Genomic DNA, 11,153 nt, shown 5'->3' with positions numbered 1-11,153 from the left:
CTCATTTGCAAAAAATTATATATATATATATATATATATATATATATATATATATATATATTTAATTTTTTTTGTAAGCTTATACTATGTATAGTAATATACTATGTAAAATGTTAGAAAATACCTTTTAAAGCAACTATTTTGTCCAAAAAAACCTTCAAAAAATTTCTTGCCAATTTAAAACCAGTTTCTAAAATTTTTTTGTTGAAAACAACTAAGGGCTATTTTCCGACGTTGACTACATTATTTCCGGCGTTGAATCTCCCATATGCCTTGCACATGTTTTTTTTTTCCTTTTCCCACCCCATTTCTTCTAATTAATGTCCAATTTTCCACTAATTAACTCAAGTGTTTAACAAATAATTACCACATCCACCCCCACCACCAGCAAGCCACCCCTCCCCTGCCACAACCGCTACCCAGGTCTCCCCCCACCCCCGGCGAGTCGTGTCCACCGTCGCCGACCCCCCTTCCTTTCCCTGTGGCCTCTACCCCAACAACCCTCCGCAAGACTTGTGATATATTTTATCTTCTTCAATTTGATTTTTTTTTTCTCTTTTTTTTTTTTTTTTTTTTTTTTCTTTTTCTTGTTCTTCCTATTGATTTTTCACTCGATTTGCATTTCTTTTGTCATGGATTTTATTTATTGGATCAATTTTGTTTGATGGATTTATAACGAATTGAATTTCTCCAATTTTTTGGGTGTTGATTGAAGCCAGCTTGTGACAATCAATTGGAGCTTTAATTATAAGCATGTGATTAAGGATTGCGATCGTGCGGTTGAGCTTGATCCTTGTCTTCTTCAAACTGGGGGGAAAGGGAGGAGGCTGTTTCATGGTGGGGGAAGGGATGTAGGAAGGTTGTTGACTTGTTGTGGTTTAGGGTTTGGCTGGTTTGTTGCGGGGTGTCGGGGTAAGGGGAAAGGGAAGGGGTCGGCTGACGGTGGAGGTTGGGTCGCCGGGGTTGAGGACACCTGGCAGTTGGCAAGGGAGGGGAGGGGAGGGGCGGGGTCGCTGGCCAGTGGAGGTGGTGGTGTTTTTATTTATTAATTAATTTAATTGTTAAATAATTAACCAAATAAAATTAGGGGGCGTTTGGTTCACAAAGTGGTATGGGGTTGGAATCAAGAATGGGGTTAAGGTGGTATCGGGTTGGAACTTGATACTTAATACCATGTGTTTGGTTTAATTCTGGAATGGAATATCTCACTATTCTCTCCTTTTATTTGATACCTAAGGGAATGGAATGAGCCAAACCCACCTCCCCTCCAAAGTTTCTAAACCCCATACCTCATGGGTTTGTTTGAAATTCATATTTTTGTCAACCAAACATATGGTATGGGTTTTAGTCATTCTAAACCCATACCTCATACCTATATTTCGTGAACCAAACACCCCCTTAGTGAGTTGGAGGGAAATTAGAAGAAAAAGGGGGTGAGATTAGTAAAAAATAAGACCATGTGCATGTCACGTGGGGGTCAATGCAGGAAAGAGTGAAGTCAACGCCCAAAAGTCACCATTGGTTGTCTTCAACAAATTTTTTTTACAATCTGGTTTTAATTTGCCAAGAAATTTTTAAAAGGTTTTTTTGAACAAAAACGTTAATTTAAATGGTTTTTTCTGACAAATTTTCCTAAGTTCAATTTATCTATCTAATCATACAACTCTCCAATTTCACTCTTTAAAAACATAAGACTTATTTTAATATTTTCTTTCCCTTTTCACTTCCAGACTTAATTTACATTACCAGAATTCTCAAGGGTGGTTAGGGTTATTTCAGGCGTGTGGTTGAGTTCAAGACTAGGTGGGGTTTTCCGGGCTGAGGGTGGAGTATCGAGGCGAAGTGGTGTTTTGGGTGGTGTTTTTTGGGGCTTGGGGTGGTGTTTTTCAGGATTGGTGGTGTTTTTCGTGGCTTGGGGTGGTGTTTTCAGGGTTGGGTGGGGTTTTTCAGGGTGGTTAAATGGTTTTTCGGTGTGGTTGGAGAGTTTTGTGGTGGGTGGGGGTGAGGGTGGCCATGGCAGGGTTGCAATTCAGACGGTGTTATGGTGGTGTATTGGTGGCCCAAGGAGAGATTTAGAAAAAAAATAATAACAATCTGTTAAATAGGTTGCAGGTAAAAGGGATTGTTAATGGAAGATGGGGGGTCAAAGGTGGGATTGTTTATGGAAGACCGACTAAAGGTGGGATTATTAGATTCCATTTTTTTGCTATTATTTTTTTTTTGTTGATTTGTTGATTATCGATGAGCACTTTTCTTTTTGGTCATTTGCAAAAAGTGAGCAAATATGTCCAAACTCTTGTTCTTGTTTACTTTCTTCCAATTATGAACCATATATAGACAAAAGTAAGCTTACTTTTTTGCACGGACCATTATACCCCTTAAAATGTTTATTTACCTTCTTCCCCCATGTGTAATTTTGTAATTTTTCTTAGGAAATTTTGTCAGAAAAAACCATTTATAACAACTGTTTTGTTGGAAAAAACCTTATAAATTTTTTTTGGCAAGGAGAAACCAAATTGTAAAATATTTTTGTTGAAAACAACCAAGGATCTCTTATCACTCAATTAACCACTAACTTAATATCTTTAAAAATTAAGTTGATTAATTATTAAAAGAAAAACCACCCTCACCACTACCAGCCACCCTCTCCTTCTTCCCCTCCCATGGCAGCAGCCCCCTCCCCCATCCCCAGCCGCCGCCTGGAACCCCTAACCCCCACCGATCAGCCTTCACCACCAAACCGACCCCCTTCCTTTCCCCCTTTTTCCTCGTCGTGACCACCATCCTAAACCGTAACCCAAAAATGCCACCCAAAGAAACCACCAACACTAGATCTTCTTTGTATTTGTAAATTTTGAAGTTGAAATTGGATGGTAGGAGAGAGATTGCGACGTTTAAGGAGGGATTGTTGAAGATCGAGGAGGGGATTTGGTTGCGTATGAAGCGTTTTGGTTGGGGTTTCAGGGTAGTTTTATGGGTCGTGGTTATGGCAAAAGGTGGTATTGGTGGGTGGTTTCCTGGAGGAGGGTGTTCGGCGAGGGTAAAGGGAAAAGGGAGGGGGTCGGTTCGGTGGTGGAGGTTGGTTAACGAGGGTGAGGGGATCCAGGCAGAGGCTGGGGATGGGAGAGGGGGCTGCTCAGCTGCTGCCATGGGAGGGGGAGAAGGAGAGGGTGGATGGTGGTGGTGAAGGTGGTTTTTGTTTATTTATTTATTTTTTATTTTATAAATCAACTTAATTATTAAATAGTTAATGAGAGTTATGAGTAATTAGAAGAATTAAGGGGAAATTAGTGGTTAATTGAGTGATTAGAGATTTCAGGTTGTTTTTCAACAAAAATATTTTATAATCTGGTTTCTCCTTACCAAAAAAATTTATAAGGTTTTTTTCCAACAAAATAGTTGTCATTAATAGTTTTTTCTGACAAAATTTCCTTTTTCTGAAGACCTATCAATTAATTAGAAATTAAATGGAGAATAGAATAATAAAGTTTAAAATTTTCTACATTTAATTTAATAGGGTTGTGATTTAATTATTACATGACAACATTAGTCACTAGACAACGAAAGGTTGTTGCTTTATGTGAAAGTTTTTTTTTCCTATATTTTGTGAAGGTCAAAATTAACGACTTACACATAATTGTGTTTAAAGGACATTGAAACTAATGAAATTAATCTATGATTGTGTCGAAATAGATGTACTAGGAAGAAAGGATATCAAACTGACTACGGTGTAAAGGGGAACAAAGGAAACCAAACTGTCTACGGTGAAAAGGGGAAGAAAGCAAGAAGGGATTCAAGGGAATTATAGGGGTATCTAAATACTATTATATAAATGTCACTACTATGTATTGTGATATATCATGTATTGCTATATGATGTACTTTAATGTTTCCAATTAGGTCAATGAGCGCAAAAGATATATTAATATCATAAATTCTTATTTAAAGTGTTAGCACGTTGTGTTTCTTCACTACTTAAATAAGGGTGTGGCCTACTGTATCACATTTTCTAGAATATCCTACAACATCAAAGACAAGAGCTATCGCAGTGGACGACTAACTCCATGTGAAGTGCAAACATAAGCCAAGAAAATTAAGGCTAAGCAATAGAGAGATATCCTTTTACCAGTCCATTAACTCCATGTCAAGTGCAAACACAAGTCAAGAAAAATTAAACCGAAAAGGCTGGCCACCCGCGCGCTTTGGCTACCCTAATAATAGAAATGAACAAAGCTTTATTTTTATGTCACTAACTTTTAGTACTCCCTCCATATTTTAATAAGTGTTACAGTTTAACCGGCAGATAGTTTTAGGCAATTTATTGACTTAAATAAAATAAGAGGTAAGTGGGGTAACTGGAGTATTAAACAGTAAAAGAAAGATAGTGGATTGATATATAATTTATTGAAAAGTATAATGAATTTGAGAGTAAATAAAATTTTAAAAAAAGTAGTAGTGGTTTGGAAGGGGACCATGATAGGAGAGGGATATAATATTAAAATATAGTTTTTTGCCAAAAAAAAAGTGTAACACTTATTAGAATACGGCCGTATTTAGTAAGTATAATACTTATTAAAACACGAACGGAGTATAAGTTTTGAGCAAATTTTACAAGGTACAACTGATTCACTCTGATTGTATGGTGCATAAAAGTTATTACTTCGTATACGTGCCATACATACACGAGTATATACTTAAAAATAAAAATACTGGTTGCAAATTCAGAAGGATCACGTCACATGGGTCATTACAAAATGAGCACATACACATTAACATTCATTAGTATCGTGTATAGTGAAGCAATACATTACACATAACACATACTCGTACATAGTTTGTACACTTATACTTGAACGAGCACTCTTATTAAAATACACAAAATTTGCATAAAAAAGAATAGAGTTGTCATTTGCAAAATTGCAAGCTATCCTCGACTGCATTACCAAGAAAAGGTCATTGCCATTTTCAACAAAAACCACCCTTATTTTTTTTTTTTTTTTTGATAAACAAAAACCACCCTTATTAATTCTTCCGCATACTAATTTTTACCTTTTTTTATATATATATATATATATATATATATATATATATATATATATATATATATATATATATATATATATATATATATAATAGAGGTAGTGTAATTATTAATTAATTATAATACCTTTGAGTAATAATTAAAGTTAAAAACAATAGGTTATAATAATTGAGAATGTACTGTAATGTTTGCAAATGCATGCACAGCGCCGGTGGTGTGGGCGAACAATATGACGCCCAACATGGCGTAATGCCTACCGAAGATTGACACATTAACCCCTTTTTTTACCTACATTTTCCCACGTATCGTGGACCAACTTTGTCCTCCTATTTCCTTCCTCAAACAATACTAGTCCTAGCTAGTGCAAAAGTGGGTAATTCTAACTAGAATTCATTAATATATAGTTAAGGAATGTTATAATTATTATCAGTTGTTAGATGAGACGAACACTACAAGAGGGGGGAGAATTGTATGTGAGTTCCTAATAGCTACCTTTTGCATAATATAAAACAAAGTGTGAAGGAACTTGTCATGCACACAGTATTTTACGAAGAAACCTTATAGGGCCCAACTGGAAGTAAAACCACGACCCTTCTAAGGGCCTGTTCTTATTGACTGAAATGAGCTGAAATGAACTGAACTTATTAGAGTTGAACTGAACTGAATATTTTATAAGAGAAGGAAATTAGGAGCTGAACTGAACTGAACTTATTAGAGGTAAAATGAATTGATCTGAACTTATTAGAGTTGAACTTAACTGAACTGAAAACAATCGCATGAGAACAGGCCTTAAGGGATTTCCAAAACCAAACCACTTCACTATAATAGGTGTAGACACCCAAATGTGTCTCCCCAAAATAAAACCCAGTGATGAATTCCTTTCACGTTGAATCATAATCAAATGAAGTGAAAGTGTGAAAAGTTTAGTGTTGAGGGTAGTTTTTATTAAAATCTTTCTTTCTGTTTTTAAAAACCTGCTATGTTTTATGAAATTAGCCAATCCGGTTTAGTTTGGTCCATGATAAGGGTCCAATAATAGTTTAGTTGGATGAGACTCGAAAAGAGCTTTCCAACGATATGTTATAAGCCCAATTCCGATGAATAATGAGAAAGTTATGGCCAAAATATTAAACTGGTCTGGTTTGGTTCTTACATACGGCTAATGATCTAAGGAGGGCCTATTATTATTCTACAGCTAGTATGATTGATTATAGTTTTCTAGAATCATCTAGAAGGTTCTTTTTTTATCCTAGTGTGATTAGGATTGATAATTGTATATACGAGTTTTACTTGGATTAAAATAAGTGTTTTATATGAAAATACGATTTTAGCCTTCGTATGGATTTTACGACTCAATGTTATCGAGAAGTGGATTCCGCATTAAGCAGCACCTAATGATAGCTTCGTCGCCTGGCGCTGTCTTTGTCGCCTGGCGATAGGATGCTGTTTTACTCCGTTTGGAACTCAAACTATATTCTATCATTATTCTGGACTATTTTGCTATAAATAGGGTCCTTGGACCTTTGTTTTGAAGGAACCAATTCTCATTAACGATTCTCTCTCTTCTCTCTTAAGCAATATAGCTTATTCTTTCTCCCTCTAGCTTTTCTAAACTAACCCTTTTACAAAATACACCATACCGCATACATTAGTTCTAGACACACCTAGCCAAGTTCGAAGTTGCCTTCGCCCTAGACGTGAAAGGTTGATAATTTCTGAGGGTTTGGTCCCAAATCCAATCAAAGCTTTTGAAATCTTTTTTTTCAATTATTTGATTTAATTATTTGATTTAATATTTTATTGAAGTTTATTAATGTGTTTATTTTGTTATAAGAAAGAGATACGAGGCATCAAAGTAAGTAATTAATTTACTTCCTATTCTTTTTAAAAGCATGTTTAAATTGTATTAATTCCTACTATCATGTTTAGGGTATTTATTATATTCTTAGTATCATGTTAGGATGTTTTATTGCTTTCTAGTATCATGTTTAGGGTGCCTTCTTATTATTTCTAATATCATGTTAGGGCTAAAACTTTAATCTTTATTACTTAGTGACATGCTAGGGTTTGTTATTAATCTTGTTAGTATCATGTCTAGGATCTTGCTATTAATATTATGCTTTATTGTTAACATGGTTGTTATGATTATGGTTATTATGATTATGATTGTAATCATTATTGTTAATATCATGTTGCTTGATGTATATTATTGTTATTTCTTGATAACGCCTTTTATGCAGGTTTAAAGGGAATTTGTACTTGAAATCACGCCTAATAAGATAATTAATAATTTGGTTTATGCTAGTATGATTTTAATTCAAGTGATCGCCAATAATAGGTTTGTTTGTACATTAATATTCAACCAATATAGATAAACAGGTTTAGGGTCAACCTAATGATTGCATGTTAGTCAGAAAGCGCACATGAATACAAGTAAAATAAAGTAGAGGCCTATTTATTGGGCGGGTTCTTTCTATTTTAGATTGGATTCGTACCCTCATCCCTGAACACCAGTCTTGGTTATAGACGTATTGGAGTTGACGATCTCATGGATCATTAAGGGGTGTAACCTTCACCTCGTGAACGGTTTACAAGTTCCTAAAACTTGTTGGCGACTCTTTTCACTTTGGATCGTTAAGGGGTGTAACCTGTTTCTTTCACTTTGGACGCCACCATGCTTAAGTATATGATTACAATGGGGTTCAGGTTTGAGGTAATGCTTGAAATATTCCCTATAATAGGGCAAACACACAAGGTACAACCTATTATACTCAGACCTTTACTCACAAATTCCAGACTGAACTTGCTACACAGTAGGACCCTATCCTACCCAACCTAAGTCCCTCACTTAGATTCACTCGTACTCCCTGAGTACTACTCACTCAGCTTCACACTAGAAGCCTACACAAATGTATGCAAAGATAGATTACACACTCACCTAATCAAGAACCCAACTAATACACAATAATTGACTCCTACACTAGTAGAAAAAGGCAAATGCTCACCGGTTCAAAGCCCCCTTATGCCACCGGTTTTGAACCGCTAGGCATTTGAGGGGTGTCATTTCTCCATCGTAACAAGATCCTTCTTCTTAGATGCCCATGACCCTTTAGAAGCCTAGTACTTTACACTTGTTAGGGTGTATTAGGATTTGAATTCCTGACTGTTTGGGGAACCTTGAATTAGAATTGATTCTATCATTACACTTTTTTGTAAGAAACAAGTAGGAGTCACCAATGAGTTTTAGGAAAACTCATAAACCTCGTTCATGCCTTTCTCCAATGTAGAGTTCATGGGATAATTAGCACGAGTCATAAGTTTACCCATGCCCAAATTGGTCTACATAAACTAGAAATGAGTTCGGGAGCGAGGGTACTAAAATAACGTTCCCTTTAGGGGGGAATCACTATCCTAGCCCTAGTGCGGCCTCTACTAGCTCTTCCTTTTTCATAATTTCATTACTAAACAATTTATGCAACGTGATACCTAAAGACTAAGTTAGTTGATTTTATTTACACGCATTAATCATGTAGGAATTACATTGCAAAAGTCGTTATTCTTATTTAATCAATATCCGTGAAAGAACAATAAATAGACAAGATTCGCCTTGGCTTAAATGATCAACCAACAATTAATTATTCAATTCTAATCTTATTTAACGCAAGATACTATGTGGAATTGATTAATTAAGAAATCCTTTTAAAATGGTCAAACTTAATTGATTAAAGTTCTTTTAAACAAAATTAAAGATGATTTATCTAAGTGCTCGAGATTTTTACCACTTCTCTCTGCTAGATTTTTGGAGCTTATGCATCGGAAGGTAATTCCTACCCGCTTTATTGATCATGCTTTTCTTGCTAAGTTAGGAATTTATGATGAATGTAAGCTTTTATTTTCAAAACTTGGTATGACTCTATTATTCAACATGGTTCATAACACTTATGAAGATCTCACCCTTGAATTTTTGAGCTCTTTTGGAATTAAAAAGGGGAGGAATGGGTTGGTAACTTATGTTTCCTATAGGTTGTTAAACAAGTCTCATAAACTCACTTTGGATGGGCTTGCTAGAAAATTTGGGTTGTCATCACATGGGTTACAATCTCAACCGGACCATTTAATTTTGGGGGACCTTTGGCTAGCCTTGACAGGAGAACAAATTGATTCTTGGCAACATGCCTCCGCTAGCAAAATTCACCAACCCGCCCTTAGGTTTTATACCCGTACTACGGGGTGGACCATTTTTGGGAGGATAGAGCCCCATAATGTGAGAGTTGATGAGGCGGCAATTTTGGGTATTCACTTGAAAACACAACCCACCGAACATGCCTACACCATGAACATAGCCCACCTTTTTGCCCTTCTTCTTAAGAAACAAAGTTTTACTTTCACCACCCTCAAGGCCAATGGCAAACGCACTCAAATTCCTATAGTTCTTGGTGGCCTTGTGACTCACTTATCGGTCAAGGAGGGTTTTCTGGAGGCTAGCAAACAGCCCGTAGTAGGTGCTATCCTTCTAGATAACCAATATTTCATCTCCGCGGGTAGGATTTCCATAGAGTCGAGTAGTATTCGGTGGCTTATAGGTAAGACCTCTCGTTCTATCTTTTTGCCTGCACCCGAGCTTACTAGGATTCACTCCCAACCAGCCTTCCTATCTTTTAGAGATCCCGGGTTAGCCACTCCGTCCTATTGCCCCGGTTATGACCAACTTGACCTACTCTAGGCGATCGGATGCAGGAGCTTCTTCTTCTTCCTCCGCTCCCTCTGATCATGCCACCATTATGGCCGCCATTCGTGGTCTTGAGCTATACCAACGGGGCATCTCCTCTCGTATTCAGACTGTGGAGACTGACTTACACCTATCTATGTATCCTATTTATGACTATTTTTGCAGGCAAGGTCACATTCCTAGGGACGGTCAGCACCCTTCTTGGTATGTCCTCCCCGATGACGAGAACTTTGCAGGTGAAAATGGAGCAGCTGATGATGATGTTGACGATGATGAGAAACTTGACTGAGGTTCTCGAGTAGTGCATTACCTACCCCTCGTTGCAATGAGGTCATTGTCGAGTGTAGCTTGGGGGATGATGTATATAGCTTTTGCTTTGGTATTTTCCCTTTTTCTCTTATGTGTTGCTAGGTAGATTTAATTGCTTTGGGTAGTCTAGTTTATTGCTTTGTTTAATTGCTTTGGGTAGTGTAGTTTATTGCTTTGAAAAAAAACAAAAAAAACGAAAAAAATGTGTGAATCATGGTGATGAATAGCTAGTAAACTATTTCCTTGTGCCCCTTTCCTTGATGATTAAAAGGTTTTTGGCTTAATTTTGATTGAAAGACTTGTAATGCGGATTAAATGACCATGATCTGATTTTGGATTGTCTTGGCCTAATGGAAGTCAACTTTGCTCAACTATGTATGAATCTGGAGCTTGACTGTGTTAAATGATCATGATCTTAGTTTTGTCTTGAGACTTTTAGTAGTGTGTCATGATACATTTCACATGCACGATGAGGAGGATGAAGGCCATGTTCGGGAGGTAGCCTCTAGATGAATTTAGAAACGTCCGTTCCCTTCTTGCTTACCCATGTTGTAGCCTTGTCCATGTTCTTCATCTAAGTCAAAAAATTAACCTATCGGCCCCAATATCCCAAGTCTAGCTTGGGGGAGCCATCTATCTTGGTGTTTTCTATGGTTTGTGATGATATTTTGGAGAAGATTAATTTAAAGCTTGAAGGTTCTTGAAATCTTTGCTATATGATCTGTTTTTGAAGCTCTCATAGTTTGTTATAAAAAAAAATTATAAACAAACGAAAAAAAAGAAAAAAAAATTCAGTTTCTTGAAGGATAAATAAAAGAGCTTCAAGAATAAGAATAGTGTGATGAATTGATTATGTAGGGTGAATAAGGTGGTAGTTGCTCTTAATTCAAGTTGTGTTTGGAGCATTTATTCTTGTGAATTAGTTCGATGGGATTTTGATTTGTATTGTTCATTTTTTATGGCTTCCCTAAGGGACTATATTTGCCTACATTTTTCAAAGTTTTCCTACCCATTTTCACCCGGCCTACATTATAAGCTTGAAAAAAGACCTTCTGACCTTCGTGCATAGTATTGT

The sequence above is a fragment of the Chenopodium album genome, chromosome 21 (genome assembly GCF_948465745.1).
Source record: "Chenopodium album chromosome 21, dcCheAlbu1.1, whole genome shotgun sequence".
NCBI lineage: Eukaryota > Viridiplantae > Streptophyta > Magnoliopsida > Caryophyllales > Amaranthaceae > Chenopodium > Chenopodium album.
Note: the sequence above shows the minus strand (reverse complement) of the source record.